At 33.9% G+C, this 19,407-nt stretch overlaps 1 long non-coding RNA gene across 1 annotated transcript in view; it reads left to right on the forward strand.

Annotated features, from left to right (window-relative positions):
- LOC145674904 (uncharacterized) overlaps positions 1-19,407 on the forward strand; it is an 81,931-nt gene that overhangs the window by 3,913 nt on the left and 58,611 nt on the right. Inside the window, exon 2 of the long non-coding RNA XR_014129060.1 lies at positions 13,004-13,134. This is a non-coding gene — a long non-coding RNA (uncharacterized LOC145674904). The remainder of the gene's footprint in view (positions 1-13,003; positions 13,135-19,407) is intronic.

Raw genomic sequence — 19,407 nt, forward strand, 5'->3', positions numbered from 1 at the left:
AATACAGAGAGACCATTTAACTTGGAATTCGAACCACTGTAGTGGGTTCAAATGTCAATATTTTCCACCGGGAATCGAATATTTCGTATGTAGACGTTACTTTATTTGTTACAAATTTTACTTTAAATAAGTTATATATATATATATATATATATATATATATATATATATATATATATATATATATATATATATATATATATATATATATATATATATATGGGGTCCAACTCAAATTGGAAATCCCATGAGGTACCGTACGTCGAATGGTATTGTCGCTGTGCCGCCCAGGGTCGCTCTTCATGGGGGCTCAGGGCCCAACTTTAAAAATTTAAATGTAAATATATATCCAGTAATATCTCGTTCGTTAGTTTTTTAAAAACTAAAGAGCACTGTTGCAAAAGATTTTTCATATCAGTCACCGTTTTCAAAATGGCCGCCAAGACATGGTGCCTGTATCAGATAAAACGTCAAGTACCACTAATATGAAAACTAGGGACGGGCACGAGTCGAGCTAAAACTCGACTCTACTCGAAACACGACTCGAATAAATATATAATTACTGTAGTTCTTACCATCTAGGCTGAGACTTGCACGGTCGAATTTTTGAATTGAGTTGATTTTGATTTTAACGTCCCTTTCAGCAGCGAGGCTATATGAGACGGGACCTACTGATTAACGTGGAGTCCTAACCACAAGAGTTCCCGTCGAGAATCGAACCCGCTTAGCCACGAAGGAGCTCTGGTTGATTTTTTTAGCCCAATTAGAAGAAGAACCCGGATAGTGATGTCAACCGGCTCGGCTCGGTGCAGGTGAGTGAACAGCTTGAGCCGGCTTGGTTAGGATTAGCACTGGCTCGGCAGAAGTGAGTCAATCGGCTCTGTTCGACCCGGCTCAACTCAGCAGCCAATGGTTCGAGCCGGCTCTGTTGGGATGAGTCATTAGCTCGGTTCGGTTCTGCTCAAACGAGCCATCGGCTCGATCCGGCCAACTCGGTAGACGTGACATGTGAGCGGTCCTTCTGAGCTTGGCTCTATGGTGAACAAGCCGTGAGTCGACCCATTTAAACCAATTGCACCATTAGAGTAGGTAAAGTAGGCACAGGTCATTTAACCTGATCAAATGTTCGAGTTGGTTCGCTACAGGTCAGATGTGGCTTTTATGGAAGTGACTGTATAATCGGCTCAATGGGTCTTCTTGTATCTGGGGTCTAGTTTAAAGAAATCCTTGATTCGGCTGTGAAGAAGACTATTACGAATCTAAGTTCTTGTACAGTCATGTATAAATTTCCTGTATATCTATCTTGATGAATTAATGGATTGAAGCTGTGTTTAGTAGCTTCCATTGGTTTAGGTGGGTGGGATCATGGGTCCCTTGCGCCTCCTTTGGGTATGACATTGGTGTTCTAAATGATCTCTTTCTGCGCATACCGTTTGTTGGAACCGAGGCAACAAACTTGCTGAGAATAGACAAACTTGATGCAAGGTAATGCTTTGGAATTTAAAAGTAACTTAATCAATATTGAACTCACTTTAGACAAGACATTTCATGTTTCTGTCAAATTATCTTTTGATATCAATGAAATATTCTTTTTTCATTTTGCTTTTAATGTGCCCATATTATTCAAACTTACCCTATTTCTAGTCAAAAGATTGGCCTACGTTTTAATAAAATTCATTTCTGATAATTTATGCATCTTCGCGCGTACACTTTGAAGGCTGAGAGAACCTCAGCATGTCGCTGGTGTCCAAATTGATAATGATTATACACTTTTACTGATATCTCCAACAGCCAAATCCAATAACAATAAAGAAAATGTGAGTTGAGTTGAGTTGATTTTAACGTCCCGTTCAGCAGCGAGACTATATGAGACGTGGATCTACTGATTAATGTGGAATCCGAACCACAGCAGCCTCCGCCGACATCGAACCCAGTTCTCCCACGCCAAATGCGCGTACGTTAACTGCTTATAAAGAAAATTTGTGTTAATTGTCATTGGAATACCTTATATATACTTAAAGTATTAACAAATCAAGACACTCTAAGAATTTAACGACTAGAATTATAAAACAATTATTTTGCCTGTCTTTTGTCTTTTACGTTAATGTATGAATGCACATTAAAAGCTTTTGAGAGAAATTTTGAGGGCTCTAGTCGGGTCGGATGAGTGAGCTGTTGGCTCAGCTCACTTCTCTGTTCGGCTCGATAGTGAATGATCTGTGAGCTGAGCCGTTGACAATCCTAAACCCGGGCCGAGCAGTTTTGAACATATTTAGCCCGCGACCTATGACTAACAATTTTTGACTCGATCCTGAATACTTGCTCGTCCGGAACTCAAACCATAACCTCGTGAACGATGTCCTTACCTCTTGAAGACTTCTAGACGACCGAGGTCGACAGTCAATCAATAAACAAATTATATAATTTTTAGTATTCAGATATTTTTATACATGTTGTTCTATTATTATTATTATTATTATTATTATTATTATTATTATTATTATTATTATTTGTATCATTGATAATAATGACACTATGTAACTAAAAAAATCGTTTCATATAACAAGATGTGCGGTATCATATGTGTGCACAACACGATGGACAATATTTAGTGTTGCCATGTTGAGGAATATCGCGGTGTAAGGATTTTTGACGTGGTCAGGGATTATGGGAAGATTCTGGTAAAGCGTCTGAAATATAGGTTAAGTTTAGTTTATTTGGAGTTTAACGTACCGTTCAGCAGCGTGGCTATATGAGACGTGGACCTACTGTTTAACTTGGAATCCGAACTACATGATCTCCCGCCGGAAATCGAACCCTTGTCCCCCATGTCAAAGGCGCGTACGCTAACCGCTTAGCCACGAAGGAGCTCTCTGAAATATAGGGATTTTCTGGTTACCTTATGCTTGAAGCATATTTTACTTCAAGGAATTTTTAAATCGGGTTTATTTTTGCTTTCGGTTTCGGTTTGTTGTTTTCTGTGAGGGCAGGTTGTTTTACGGCAGGGTACGAATCCCAGGGCGTAATTTCCTTCTATTTTGTTTTAATCCCTTCCAAAAGCAACAAACTGCAACATTGATTCCTCACAAAGCAACCAACTATCTCTTGTTAGGAATTATTTTATCCCGATTGATATTGAAGTAAAACAAATAAAAATACATGTAAGGTGGATAATGTTAAAATTGGTTCTATTGTTATATGTACAAAAACAAACACTTACGCACTCCAGAACTTGTGGGACTATGTTTATGCCGTTTTTCTTTTATTCTTTTTTTTCTTTTCTTTTGTTTTGTGATTAGGTATAACTTTGTTCCCGTGAATTGCAGTAGGGTGTCGAAAATCCGGATTCATGAGCCATAATGGTCAGATTCATGGGTCAATATTTTCATGGTGGGCCAAAGTTCGCCAGTCCACCCCTGCTCTGTGATCATTAATTCTAAGTTCTGATTTCGAATCCATTACATTACCTTCTTTTTCAATGAAACTTATTTCTTTCCAGTTTTTTATTATCCTTGTGTGGAACATTTAAATTACATTTATATTTGGTAAAGCAGGGCTACCAATATATGAAAATTATTGTAAGGCGAAAGGGGAATTCCCGTTTTGCCTTAAGATAACAAGTCATTAAGTACCAATTTTTGGTTGACGTTTCCTGTGATAAGAATAATAAAGCAAAACGGGAAAAGGCGAACAGTGAAGACACGATTGGGATCATTTCTCCATCAACTACTTGTATCGCCTGGATTTTTTTTTGTACTTACGTACGGTATCTAGTTGTGTGATATTTTTATCTATCTGCATACATACAAAATATTATACGTTATATATATATATATATATATATATATATATATATATATATATATATATACAGTGGCGGATCTAAGGGGGGTATAGGGGCTATAGCCCCCTTTTGACGGTGAGGTATACACTGGATAAAATGGGCTTCAATCCTGCTTTACACTAGATAAAACGACAAAATATGGTTTAGCCCCTCCCTTGATCATATCCTAGATCCGCCCCTTATATATATATATATATATATATATATATATATATATATATATATATATATATATATATAACGCGTCTGTGTATTTTGTATGTTTATTAATAATAAGTAACCTTAAATTCAAAATTTTCAGTCATTAAGAAATTAAGTAAGTACTATAATTTTAAACATATGTAGTAGTCAAACTATATTTTGGATTTCAAGTACAAACATTAAACCTATTCTTCACCTCTATCGATCAATATTAAGAAATTCGCAAAGAGCTTCCGTTACATTTCACAATTTTTTTTACTGTAAAACAATCAAAATTAAACTCTTTTTTATGTAGTCACATACAGAATAAAATTACAAAAATTTACAATTATTACTGGAAATTGATGCTCTTACCCATTTCGAACATTTCTTTAAACACACAGTTTTAAATATGTTAAAATTTCATTTCTTACAGATAGTATGGAACGTAAATATTGTATATTTTCATAACTGTTCTCAAAGTGGATTTGTGTACAGCCAAAGACAGTTTTGTAAGTTAAACAAAAAGTACAAAATAAGCCTCTTGAAAACAGCTTTTACTTGTAAAAGAATAGAGAATGAGCACTTTTGGTTGTTGCAATAGTCTGTGTAAGCAGTTTGATAAAAATTCAATGTAGCATAACAACAGCTGTTTCTCTTATTTGCCAAAAAAAAAAAAGAAAAGAAAAAAGAAAAGAAAGAAAAGGAAAAGAAAAAGCTTGATAAAGTGAATGTAAGGGCGAGGAAATCTCTAGCGACGGCTCTGTTTTTCATCTCCCTTCTAAACATTTGTCTAGTTTATAATTAGATTGCGATATTCCTAATTGTTGTAAATATATATATATATATATATATATATATATATATATATATATATATATATATATATATATATATATATATAGAAAATTTTTCGAACTTTTAACGTTCCCCTTCGCCGGACGCAAATTCTTATTAATTAATACACTGAGAAAAGTCCGTTGTTCGGACAGCGGTATATTGTACAAATATACGGAATCATTATGTTTACTACATAAATCTGCAAGTAGCACACGTTATCCATATGCTACAGACTTTCCTCACTTAGATGTTACATCATGCCGTTTCATGGTGTATGACATCTAACAGTCTTCCATATATCACATACGTATAGGTATGTTACATACGCCAGCTGTATTTTACATTCGTATATCTGTATGTGAGATCCTGACCACTTATATACAGTTCTTTCGTTCGTACATAAAGTACGTTATTCGAAACATTTATACGTAAAGTATGTTCTAGTTATACTTTTTTTTTTTTTAGTTGTACCTTAAGTCCAAAAACTACACGATTTATACATGTAACCTACGTTTTTATGTACGCCACACACATTTTTTTCTCAGTGTATAATTTCACAATACGCCCTATGTCCACTTCTCATGTTAGTGTATAAGATATAAGAAATTTACAGCTTTCAATGTAAGGTCTACTGAAAACCTTTTGACACAGTAAGCAGACACTTTGGATCGATGTAAACCAACTTTTAAATTAAAAAATGATTGATTCTAATGACTGGACCAAACCACATGTTCAAATTAAATATAACAAATTTGGTGTTTTAAAAAAAATTAATTTAGTTAATTATAAACAAATTAATTTGAGTTGTTTGCCAATGCAATGACTGTTAGTGACTATTCTATGTTTGAACGCATCGTTGCATAACTAAAAATATAATGAAACTAATTGTATATCTGAAGTGAAGTGATTCAAATAAAAGCGTATAGATATAATTAAATACTACTAAAATTATTCCTGAAAAATGTCTTAAAATTCAGTTAAATTGGGAATACGACAAGTGTGCTATTAGGGGCTATTAGGGGCGTGGAAGTAATTGCTTCCCCCACTTTTTTGGCTTCACACTATAACCTAATTACATGCCCCCTTTACATTAGTATTGTTTTGTCCCACTTTTTACTGTTCATACCCAATTTCCGTACTTTCCATTACAAGCGAATGGATCTGTGTTTTTGCGCAACTTAAAATTGTTATAGTTATTTAGTATATTAAATATTGAATTTCTCTAAAAAGAGAGGTTTGCCCGTGTATGTTATATGGGAACAACATATAATAAAATGTAGTGTTGTTACAAATAGAAATGCGCACGAGCCGAGTCGAGACAGAAGTTTCCTGAGAAAATTCGAGTCGAGACAGCTCTTCCAATAGAAAAATATACGTTTTTCGAGTTGAGACATAACTTTTCCAGCACATTTTCAAGACGAGACAGTCTTAAATCTTGTCTCGTACGCATCCTTAGTTACAAATGATTGGAGCTGTTTCATGAATTTGGATTAGCTATGATATTTGGCATATTATCACGAAGCTTTACCATAATATAAATCTTAATTTATTTTATTTCGAACTTATAGTAGTCAAATTTGGTCCAAACATTACCTGTTCACAACTCTCTATTATCCAATTCAACTCAGATTAGGTTATTTTCAAACGAAGTTAAACTATCCTGAACTACTAGTCTGTTTAAATTTTACTGCATTTTGGTACAAACATCAAACTGCTTATTAAAATGAATTGAGAACTACTCAATCTTGGTTCAGATTTTTTTGTTCAAATGATTAAACTGTTATCTCATTAAAGACACTTTGAACCAAATCCGTTCGTTCTTTTAAATTTATTTTTTTTACTAAATTTGTTTCACAACTTATGAACCAATGATTTGAAGCAGTCTAAGTCGGAAGAGTTTCCATACTGGTTCAGAAAATAAAGAGGTTTGTTTTATTTTAAATTTTCATTTCTCTCGGTGTAAAGATTCCGTCGAATTGTATGTTTTTAATACTCATAGTTCTTATATTTATTACATAAGGCATATTTCACTGTAAGAAAGCGTACTTATAAGTAATTAAGCAGAAAGTAAAAAGACAAATGTAACAAACTTGTATGTTATACGAAACTGAAAACAATTAAATATCAATTAATTTCGAAGCTCTAGTAGTTAAAATACCACTAAAATAACACACTATTAAATAGGAAGTTGCGTCAATTATTATATAAATTATTCCTGACAGTGATGGACATGCTACTTATAAACATAGTAAAACGATATAACTTGAGTTGATTTTGAGTTTAACGTCCCTTTCAACAGCGAGGCTATATGAGACGAACCCGGGTCTTCCACGCCAAAGACACGTGAAAAAAAATAGTGACTTTCTGAACCCATTTTGCTACAAGTTCTTGTAACATTTAGAAGGTACTTAAAATAACAAGCAGCAGGTGCTCGAAATAGCAAAAACTTTTCTTCGAATTTCGATACTCAAACGCAATTTTTTGATCAGTTTTATCAGCCAGATATCGAGATAGTATCTTGTGGAAGGTCGGGATTATTACTTTTTATCTTAAATATACCTAGTAGATACATCTAGCCTCTATGCTGTTGACGATTTCTTCTAAAAATATTGTATGGGTAGCGTGGGACAAAACAAAATATCAGAAAGCTGCACTTGGACATTATTTGGTGAAGGAGTGTTCTTCACAAGAGTGAAATGTAATTTATCTCTGCTATTGGGGACGTTTTTATTCATATTCGACCGGAGAGAACCAAGTGCCTGAAAGTATGTCTGGAAGTAACATTGCCCTAACCTTCCTTCTTTCCCTTCTCTTGCTTTCTGTCTCTTTTATAAATAGCGTGACACTTTCAGTTTGGCGAGAATAGGTCACACCCTATTAAAAGTCATGTTATACTTCTCTTTTTAATATCAGAACATGAACAATTCTAAAGGTGTGACTTCATCTTTATAACCATCTCGACCACTGGGGGAAGGGGGTAATATGCAAATATTAAATGTAATGTTAAATTCGTAGTCGAAAGATATCATGTTCGATTGGATTGGGTTGGAATTTAGCGACCTCTTAAACAGCGAAACTATATGAGAAGTGTGATCCAAACTGCATGAGCTCCTGCCGAAAATCGAACAGGATGTCCTGCGCCAGAGAAGCGTACGCTGACCATACAGCCACGGAGGAGCTCTCATCATTTGCGAATTCTGATTAGGAAGTATTGGATTTAAATACCTTTTTCTCTATGTACTGACAATTAATTATGAATTTTAATTCGGAAATAATATCTCGTTTTGGGTAATAGAAAATATTAGTTTAGCAGAAATCATGCATTGTATAGAAAGACTGAAACTAGATTGGAATGATGATTTCTAGTGAGTCTACCAGCAAATTTCACCAACGATTCGCGAGGACAACACAAGAACAGGTTTTCTCTTCTGAAAACAATAAAACCAGACAGGGCAGAAGGCCTGGAAAGGGCAAGAGACCACACGCTGCTCGTAAACTCTTTCATCTGATCCGTTTTTACGCGCAGTATTTACGCTCGAAGTTAAAAGCAGCCAGACTTTTCCAGCGTATAAAAATTCGGTACGCAAACTTACGCCAGGTCCCATGCACTAACGTATTGACAGCTGCTAACAAGACTAGCGTATGAAATTTTATGGTTGCGACCGAAAAATTCGTCAATGTATGTCCGACTTTAGAGGAAAAGCTATGACAGTATTCTTCTTTCGAGGAAAGTCCACGAAATTCACATTCGCGGAATCACCACTTTGGAGAATAACCACTAAGCCTCTATTTTATTTTTATTAGCTTAGTTTGCAAATATGATTTTTTTTAAATTTGTTTTATTTGATAATTTTTATTTACATATAGGCTACCTAGGTAAAGTGGTCCTAGTTGTACAACAGATTTTGTTTTTAGTTTGGAAAAGACAGTCGACAATTTTATGACGTATTCTTATATTTGAACTTTGATTTTGCTTAGTAATTTAATGTCAGAAGTTACAATGAGCTCAATTACATACAATAATTACAATTTCTTTCAATTCGGATATCAGTCTTTCTACTATTGTAATGACGAAGTCTTTTTCTCGTAACTCTCAATTGATTCTATTTGCATGATGTAACTGTTTAAGATTACACTGCTCTACAATGATTTTGCTGTTTGGAAACTATTAAGGTTTTCTTAATGTTTTTGACCTGAGAAATCCAAAAATGTTGTTAGTTTTGCCCTATCACGTACAGTTTTCTTAAAATAGAGGGGAGGGGGAGAGGAAAATAGCCGTATATATGTATATTTCGGAAGAACTACTGATTATAATTACAAATATATAAAGATACTTTCTATGCCATATCCTTCTTATTATCATTGAATTTGTAATAAAAGTTGTGCAGTTACTTATTCTGATAACATTGAAAACCCCTCAGCATTGCTAACTAGTCCCACATTAAATGTGTCGTTTACCATCATAAAATTTTATGTGGAAAGTTATCAAGAGTATAAAATGCATTTATTTTATAAAACAAATACGTGTATCCTAAAATACTATCCACAGAGGAGGGACTCTATATATTGACTTGGTCATATTTTGTTCACAAATTTCTGTACAAGAAGCCTACATTATCTATATAAGCTAAGAATTAACTTGTAATTGCATGTTTACTTTCATTTTTCTGCTCTACTACATATTTTATCTTATTTTGTAATTCTGCTATCACCCCTTTTCTATATTTGTCATTACAATGGTTTGCTTCAGTATAATCACGTAATTTAAATATATGAATACATAAAAATAAATTCCATTTGTTAATTGGTAGTGAAATAAAATTCAGAAATCTTATGACGCTGAACGGATTAATGAGTGTTACAGTTACAGAAGTAACTGAATATGTTACTTACAGTATATGGAGCAACTGGAAGCAATTGCTAAGTAAACTTAGAAAGTAGTTTTTCCTGTTCTTTACTATTGCTGCTAATAATGTGTTTCTTTTGTTATCTTGAAATGTAGCCTAGTGTCGCTTCAATGCTTTTATTTTCATAATATCTTTCCACCTTTCTCTTTCTGATCAATCTGATTATTTTATTATATTTGCAAATGCTTACATGTCTTTATACTTCGTTATGTAATCTGCAAACTGTGGATGTATATATATATATTTTTTTTTTTAGTGTCTTCGCCTTCAATTCCAATTCATATGTCAGAACATACAACATACATTAAACTCTCTTTCTCTCTATGGCCTATGGAACCCCGACATTCTATGCCGCGTTCACAAAAGCTCTCCACTGACTTCTACCCTTAGCCAACTGTATCCAGTTTCTACTTTGTATTCCTGTTTCTGCAAATGAATGAGGAAAGAAAATTAATGCTTCAATAGTATGTACGGTTAAATATTACTTGTACAGTACATGTTAATTTTTTTCGGTATCCCATTATGAAAATTGTCGATTTATTATTATTATTATTATTATTATTATTATTATTATTATTATTATTATTATTATTATTATTATTATTATTATTATTATTATTATTGGTCAAATCTAAAAATGTCATTTTTAAAGTAACCATAACAATCTGTCTTTCATTTCACTACAAATTATTGAAACCACTTATAAGATTAAATCGTATATCTTAGAAGCGAGCGCCTCTGAAGCTTTTTCTATGCGACACGATTGTATTTTTTTTGGTCTATCCTTCTATCCATTTGTCTAATCATTTCAATTGCTTCCAGTTGAAATTAGTCAATATTGAAGGAACACATACTTTCCAATTTTATATAAAATATATCCCCAACAAGATTTTTTTAACTAGATAGCCATACTAAATAACTAGATAACTAGAGATTCATATATAGCATATATTATAAACTATTCGAAAAAAAATCGTAAGTTTAGACTTTTCGTTTTCATTCAATAATTAGTTATTCGTAACATGAAACTGCTCTAACATAACTATAGTATGGATGTGAAGTCGTGTGCTTATTGATTCTATGAAATTACGATAGTTACGATCGGAGGGAGGGAACTCAAGATAAAGGATATGATATTCAAAAAGATAGTAAATTTTCAGTTTTCGTTTCATTTGATTAATTAATTATTCACTACGTGAAAGGCACTAGTACAAATATAAAAATATAAAGATGTATACCAGGAGATAAATTAATATCCATATAAATTTCATTGGAATGGAAAATGAAATCAAGGCACATCTGAAGTTTTATGAAAATTCCGTAACTTTTACAATAGTTATCGTTGAACATGTGTATGTACAGACACACAAATGCCAATCGAGTCCTATAGTAGATGCCTCGCTAAATTTTGCTTCAATTAACAGAGGAAATAATGTGCCTTTGATTACTTTTCATACTTTGCAACATTAGGGAACTTTTAATTTAGCACTCTTCTCATTAATGCCCTTCACAATCTATACTATATGACGTGATGCCTACTATTAAATGCTGGATCCTACGAATTTTTAATTCTTTTATTATAAGTTGTGTACCCATTGGGCACCAAATTCTAAAAATGAAATAAAACTGAATTTCAAGTTCTACGTTCCATATTATGTCCTTCAGGATAAATAAGATATATGATTAATGAACAGGAACGATACATAACGAATCTGTGGAATGATAATGTGGAAGAAAGGTGGACAACCTCGACAAAAGAAACTAAAACAATGTTGTACACGAACTCAGACTGCGATCAAACATGATAACGCTAGATATCCTAACCGTTAGATTATATTCATTTATTACAGTTCAGTGTTCCGTTCAGCAGTGATGCCATATGAGACTTGGACCTACACATTATATTTCTTAACAATGGGATCCGAACTCATGAGCTATCACTGGAAATCATACTCGGGTCTCTCGCGTCTAAAATGTGTATCATAACCATATAGCCAGGGAAAGCTCTGTCATCAGAGATGACTGCTGTATCAGTGCTGCCGATAAAAAGTAGAAACCGTGTTAACTACATCCAACCATTACTAATGCCATTCTTTAAAGATCCGAATAACTTTATACTCCGGAGTAGGCTTGTTTTAGTTTTTCACTGTTCTTCCTTACCTCCCTAACTTCTTTCAAATAATAAAGTTAACGTGATAATATAATCGGAATCTGTGATAATATAATACACGTTGTTGTACATTTTATCATAAATATACTGAACATCTCAAGATTATTTTATATAAACCTTAGTCCTTCTTTCTTCATATTAGTGAGTTGTTAGACTGCTTATCAGATACTATTTTCTTTTGACAGTTATATTTCCTTCTGTTAGTCCTCTTTTCTAAGATGGAGATTTATTACACTTCATTTGCTTTTCTTTCTTTCTTTTTGGTTAGTGGTAATAACTGAAGCTCCAAACACATGTTACAGAGACACTCCCTTCGGACGTAGCCGATAGAAAGATTCCCTCCCACATCATTACAGTAGGTATAATCCAACCAATTGTAAGTCTATGACATTGTCAGTTAAATAGTGCCTAATATAACATCATTTCGTTTGCTTCGTATCTCATCTCAACACATTTTATTTTCACCTTGCAATGTGCGCGGTAATTCGTAATTATTTGGGAGTCGGAGACTCCCAAATGCTTCGCGTTTTTGAGTTCGAATCACAAATTCGTATTAGGAAAGATGGTATGCTTTCGTATTTTTTACCTAATTTTTAACTAAATTGTTAGGTTATAGTCTACGTATATATCACTCGTTACTACGTGGACAGGGCACTGTAGTCGCCTTTGGCGCAGGAGACTTTAGTTCGATTCTCAACGTTAGTAAATGTTGTATCCCACGTTAAGCTATAGTTGTACATCTCACATAACCTCACTTTACATTAAACAAAATCAATATTATTTACATATTTTGTTGCTGCTTCTTGGTAGCGTGCGTCTGTAGTTCACTGCTTCATAAATTTTTAACTATGTGCGTATTATAATATCATTAATGATACATTTGGCGAAGAATTTGAATTTAGTAATAGATGTTAAAGTTATTACCATCATGAAAAGTGTCTCTTCTAAAAAGCATCCTAATTTAGAAATATCGAAATAGAATTATGTTCGTTTTCAATAATTGACAAATAAAATATATTTTTAAGGATTATTATTTAAATTAAACATGTATTTCTTTCACAGCAAGTGGTGTCCGACGAGTTGGGTTATGCCAAAGTGGAGTGACATCAGGCGCTGTATTAAAACTAATGAAGGAAGATCCACCAGCTAATAAATCAATATTAATTATGGTGGGCACCAATAATTTTCTTAAGGTAAGACTACGAGTTCTCATTACTATAATGCACCTTCAGATAACCTTACTGCTGCAGTTACAATTAGCATGTTACAATTAGCATTAAAATGTGTTAATTTCTTCTTCATTTCGATTAATCTTCTAGGCTAAGATACGTTGATTATGATCATGAACAAAATGATGTGATTAAGAACCTGATTTTACGGAAAAACCGCGAAAAAGTCCACGAATATGATGCTTCTTTACTACAAACACCATTTGACGAGAGCGGAAAAAAATCGTTGTATTATTCCTTACTTTTGCCTTCAATACGTTCTCTTATCATATCTGTAACTAACATTTTATAGATAATTGCATGATTCACTGGAAGAAGGGCATATTCCACCATTTACTGATTTGTAGACAAATGCAGTTAACGTAGTTTTGATGTAGAAAAAATGTAAGTAACGTAGGTACTTTAGTTTGTAGGAGTAGATACAGAATACTATTGCATATCCCACAATGCATTTAGTTCAATGAGTAACACTAGATGATACCATCTTACACTCCAGCCACAAAACTTATTTTTCATGTGGGCCCAAGTGTCCCATATGGATGGTATCTAGACGAGACGAGACTAGACTTTGTACAGTCTCGTTTGATAAATAGCGGTCTCGGTCAGGATATCGTCTCGAATCAAAAACCGCCGTCTCGGTCTCAGTCTCGACTCTGTTAATAGATGCTTGTGTCGATGTCGGTTTCGATCTCGAGGACCAAGTCTCGGTCTTGTCTCGAAAGTCTCGAAGTTCATTATTGTACAATCTGTCATTTCCGCTTCTTTTTTGCCTTCATTTTTGACTTAGAATTATGGTACGGTGTGCGTCTTCATAGCTAATTTGCAAGCGTTAATGCTTTTCATGCGTGTATTTCATGTTCAATCATCAGCATGTACATCATACCGGGCATAAAACCCTATTAATAACCCATATTTCACTTTTAGCAGTAGACTTAGTCTCGTATAGCCAAAGTACTGCCTTTAAACTATATTTAATTAACTCCAGTATTATACAGTACTTTATTTCCTTCCTTCGAATCAAAATTGTTCAATTCATCCTAACGGATAACGCATCACGTAGCAGCACGAATTTATTAAATCATCCCGAAATTTAAATTTTACAACTTCTTGTTTATTATCCAATATATTCTGCTTGGACTGTCATTTTAAAAACAGAATATAATGTTCATTATCTTAACAACTAGGATTCATTTTTACTACAATAAATTTTGTTTCAAATTGATCAAATGCTTATTTACCGCTCACATCTACGTACTTTATTGACACTTTCTAACTCGAACTTCCTGAACCTTGTGGTGTGAGCTACGACACTCATGTTTGCTATATATGGTCTCAGGTTGGATTACCTAGTAAGTTAGATTCAAATTTCGATGTTTCGCATAGTTCGCGTCTCATTTCAAGTATATTTATTTTCTTATACAAAATCATAATGTCGTAATACAGTATATAAGCATACATCTAGTGTCGTAACTAGGCAGGAGCAACTGGGACAGTGCTCAGGCATCCTCACCCATAAAGGCCTCTGAAAACTAGTCCGGTTTACAAAATTTCTACTCTCAGAATTGAATAACGGATAATACGAAAGAATTTGAAGAATTTAGTGCTATAATTTAAATAAATTGTCATTGATACTGCAAACCTATATGTTTGTACGCTAGGAAAAATGTCTCCCCTCGTTGGCGACGAAATCAGCTTTGGGGGCCACAGAGTTATTGTTACTCAACTAAATAGGACAAAGCAATAATTTGTTTCCTTTCGTAAATCTTATTTCACTCTTCATACAATTGTTCGCAGTCGTTTATGAGAAGTATAAAACAATTTAAAAATGAAATATTTTTTTTCTGCTTTGATTAACCATAGAATTTCAATGATATCATGCAGAGACGTAAGCAGAAATTTATTTCGAGGGAGGTGGTCCAAAACTTTTCGGGGTAGTTCAAATTCAATATGAAGACAAAGTGTATTAAAATTTGTAAAATCGCCCATAAAATTAGGTAAAATTTACAGAAATGTCGGGATTTCAAGGGAGGATAGAGTTTGGACCCGCAGGACCTACCTCCTGCTCATCCCTGATGTCATGTACCTTTTCATTTCTACACATGTGGTCTGCAAATAGGGCTACTTCAAATTCGCTACTTATGGAGCACAGACACACTACTTTTTGATCTTCGGATATGGTAACAATGACTAAATGATTTAAATCAACACAATGTTAAGTACCCCCCATTTGGTCTAGCGGCTAGTACTCCAGACTTTGTTTTGCGTGGTACCGAGTTCGAATCCCTGTGTGGGTACAGAAGAACGACCGACGTGCTTCAGATTTCGCTATCATTAGTAACTCCACGTTCCTTTTAGCCGCCCTAGCATAAGTAAAGCTTTTTGTTAAGCCCGGTTTTAATCTAAAGCATACACCAGACCTAATGCATAGGCGGAACAACTTGTGTTACTGAAAAGTTAACAGTTACATTTCATTTAAGTAACAATTTACATTAACATTTATTGCTGGAACGAAAACTTTGACATTAATATTACAAGTAACCCAAAAACTATGACAAACGTCGACTTTTGAAAACATTTTTGCATCCTAAAACAATTTACGAGTAATTTTGAAATATTTTACAGTTTACCTACGTTATTTGTACTATTTCTCTCTATTTAGAATAATATGTAGCAATTTATTTAAGTGGGGAACACTGCTTACAATAATGTAAAACTGCGATTTGTTGTAATTTAAAACCACAAAAAACTATTCTTGTAATGCTAGATGCAAAGGAAAGCAACAATCATTATAAAAATTTAATACAACTACGTCATTTTAAGCAATATAACAATCACTACCCTTGTAGTTTGTAGCTCTAAAACGGTTTGAAATAACAATTGTTATACGTAAATGGTATTATGATCATTTCAGTCTTTTGGAAGCATCTACATGATCATACGCGATATGTTACCACGTTTTCGAAGTAAAGTCTTCAAAAAAAAAAAAAAAAAAAAAAAAGTTAATTTCCCATGTTTTGAAATTTTTTTTCGGCCTATGCTTAGCAGAAGGGCTACAGCTCTTTTCTCTAAAAAATGTTACAATTCTGCTAATTTCTGTTCACATTAGGTTAGTTTAGGGTAGGTTAGGTTAGTTTGGGTTAGGTCCGGTTCGTTTTTGTTAGGTTAGTTTATATTAAATTAGTGTATGGGTCTAGCATAGGGTGACCAAATCGTCAACTAGAAAAAACGGAACACCTTTTATTTTTGGATAGGTTGCTCCCATAAATATATTTTTTAGCCTCTCTGTTCTCTCTCTCTCTCTCTCTCTCTCTCTTTGTATCTTTCACAAAAAAGGGCAAATTTACACTTTTGCATTTTAAAACCTTTTGAAAAGGTTGTGGAATTAATTAAATAAGAAGTAACTATCAGCAGCTAACAAAAAATGAAAAAGAAAAATAATGAAATAGGGTAAAGCATACAGTCATTGGCCACCAAATAGTGATTGGCCACATTGCGATTAAAAGTACAATAATAAGGACGTGCTTCGAAATTTCTCGTAATTATGTTGCTGAAGCGGACGGCGATTGTCTTTTCTTTGTTTGTAAATCGTCATTCTTCCGCAAGATTGCGCCTTTGTAATGCTAGAGTTTCGGAAGTGAAGACATGTGCGGATCAGTCTGAAATTCTAGGTAAGTCTTATGAAATTCTTAAGGATTCTTCTAACAATAAATCAATCGCTTTCAGGATTTAAAGTTGTTTTGCTTGTGGTAATTGATGATAATGGATTTCGTAAGCTTTGAAGCACTATATAACAGAATTTCTGATATCTATTTTTTTATTTTCTTAATTTTCGGGGGGTGGCTAATAACTATAACCTGATTACTCTTCATTTACAGTCATTGACCACGTATACCAATTACTATGTATTTGCACAGTTAATAAATGTGACAATTTAAAAATATTTTTAGCCTTTATTATGCAATTTATGAAACATATATTTTTCTCACGTTAATCTGAATGTATTTACCAGTTGTTGGCATGGTGGCCAATAACTAAATATATCGGGTGGCCAATCACTATGTACAGTTCTGATTTCTCGATTTTCTGTTTCAGGCTTTGCAGTTGTAATCGCAAGAATGCCAAAAGTTGCTAAAATACCTTACGATAAGGATATTATAGAGAAGGCTCTCAGTGAGTTACATGAAACAAAAGCATCTCAGAGATCCATAGCAAAGAAATATGGAATTCCAAGAGCTACGTTACAATATAAGATAAAGAACCCCGATTGCAAGAACACGTTTGCTTCTTCCCCTATTTTATCTAAAGAGGAAGAAGAGACTATTGTTCGGTAAGCCCAATTGATATCTGCATTAATAATTATGTTTCTACTTAGGTCTACTAATCTACGTATTCACTTACAAAAACTTTCAAACTGCATGGAATCAAACATTAGTCGACCACTAAGAGATGGCAATAATAGTATTGGTGACATTCATAGCATTATTAAACGTGATTTCTTATGTTGTTCTCAGTGTAGAAATTTATATCGGAAACTTAAAATATAAAGATAGAGCCTATATTTCTAAACTTTATTTCTAGTTTATTAGAGCGACTAATTTATTTTCTTTTTGCAATATTGCAGGCTTTTCTAAAGAGACATCCGAAACTGACTCAGCGCACTGCAGAAGATGTAACGTACGCCAGTGCTTGTATAAGTGAGAAAGATATCCGCAGTTGGTTTCAGGAAATATACAGTTCCTGAAATGCAAGACATCCTAACACAGCCATGGAGAGTGTTCAACGGAGATGAAACTAATTTTCATGTCTGCCCTTCGAGCGGTAAAGTTCTTGCATTCAAAGGTGATAAAAACGTTTACGACGTAAAAACGTCCTCTTCCAAAGAAAATCTGACAGTGATGTTCTGTTTCGCTGCCAATGGTAAGTTGTGTCCGCCGATGATTGTTTATCCATATAAAAGAATTCCAAGTGTAATAATAAACTCTGCTCCTGAAGATTGGGGAATTGGTAAAAGTGAAAACGGTTGGATGAAATCTGAAGTGTTTTATGAATATATACCAAATATATTTTATCCTTATATTGTAGAAGAAGGGGTTCAGCTCCCTGTCATCCTCTTCGTTGATGGCCACAAAACTCACTTGACGTATCAGTTAAGCCAATTTTACAGAGAACTAGGAATATAACTTATTGCGCTTTACCCAAATTCGACACGTATTTTGCAAAAAGCTGATGTAGCTGCTTTTAAACCAATAAAATCTGGTTGGAAGAAAGCTGTTAGCGATTGGTACAGGAAAAATCCTAATTGTGTACTCACAAAGGTAAACTTTGCCGAAGTGTTACAGAATGTAATACAAACTTATTTAAGACCTGCAGTAATCATTAACGGTTTTAGAGCATGTGGGTTGATACCTTGGAATCCTAATGCCGTTGATTATTCTAAATGTCTAACAACTTGAGGAACAAAAGTGAGCACAAAGTTAACAGAAAACACTCCCGTTCGTTCATTTGAGAAATTTTGCAGTATTGTAGGTAACAATAAAATTCAAAAATTTGAAGAAAACGATATAAATGGCCTACAGAAAGAAGAGAACAATGTAAATGAAGAGAACAATTTTGTCATCTTGTACAATATATGGAAATTTTTCAATCAAAACCATTTGAGTGTAACTAATAGTGCTGATGTGGAAAGGAGCACGAATGGAAAACAACAAATACAGACGAATATTGAGAACGATGGTTATGTGCAAGATGAAAGTGTTCACGAACAGAGTGAAAACATTGGAATACTCGATCCTTTACCAAGCACTAGCAGTGCAGTTTCACCTAAAGAAACAGAAAGCCCTCTTTTGAAAACCCAGCATTCCCAAATAATTGTATACTTGGCCTGGCCCGAAACCCCTAAAAGAAAAGGAAAGAGGAACATAGAAAGAATGCCTTATTCAATAACGTCAGAAAAATACAGGATGTTATGTGAAAAGAAGCTAACAGAAAAGGCTCAATTAAATGAAGAAAAATATCGCAAAAAGAGAGAACGAGAGGAAACTAGAAATTCCAAAGCAACGATGAAGTCACTAGCCCCAAAAAAGAGAACAAAAAGAAAATTAGATCTCAGTAACACTTTCGAAAGTGGTAAGAAATGTTTTGTTTGTAAAGGTAACGACTCTAAGCATCTGTTAATCTGTAGCGAATGTGATAATGCGACTCATGAATCATGTGTCCTCAGAAATCATCAAACCAAAC

This window comes from Thermobia domestica, chromosome 18 (genome assembly GCF_964235325.1).
Source record: "Thermobia domestica chromosome 18, izTheDome1.hap1.1, whole genome shotgun sequence".
NCBI classification, from domain to species: domain Eukaryota; kingdom Metazoa; phylum Arthropoda; class Insecta; order Zygentoma; family Lepismatidae; genus Thermobia; species Thermobia domestica.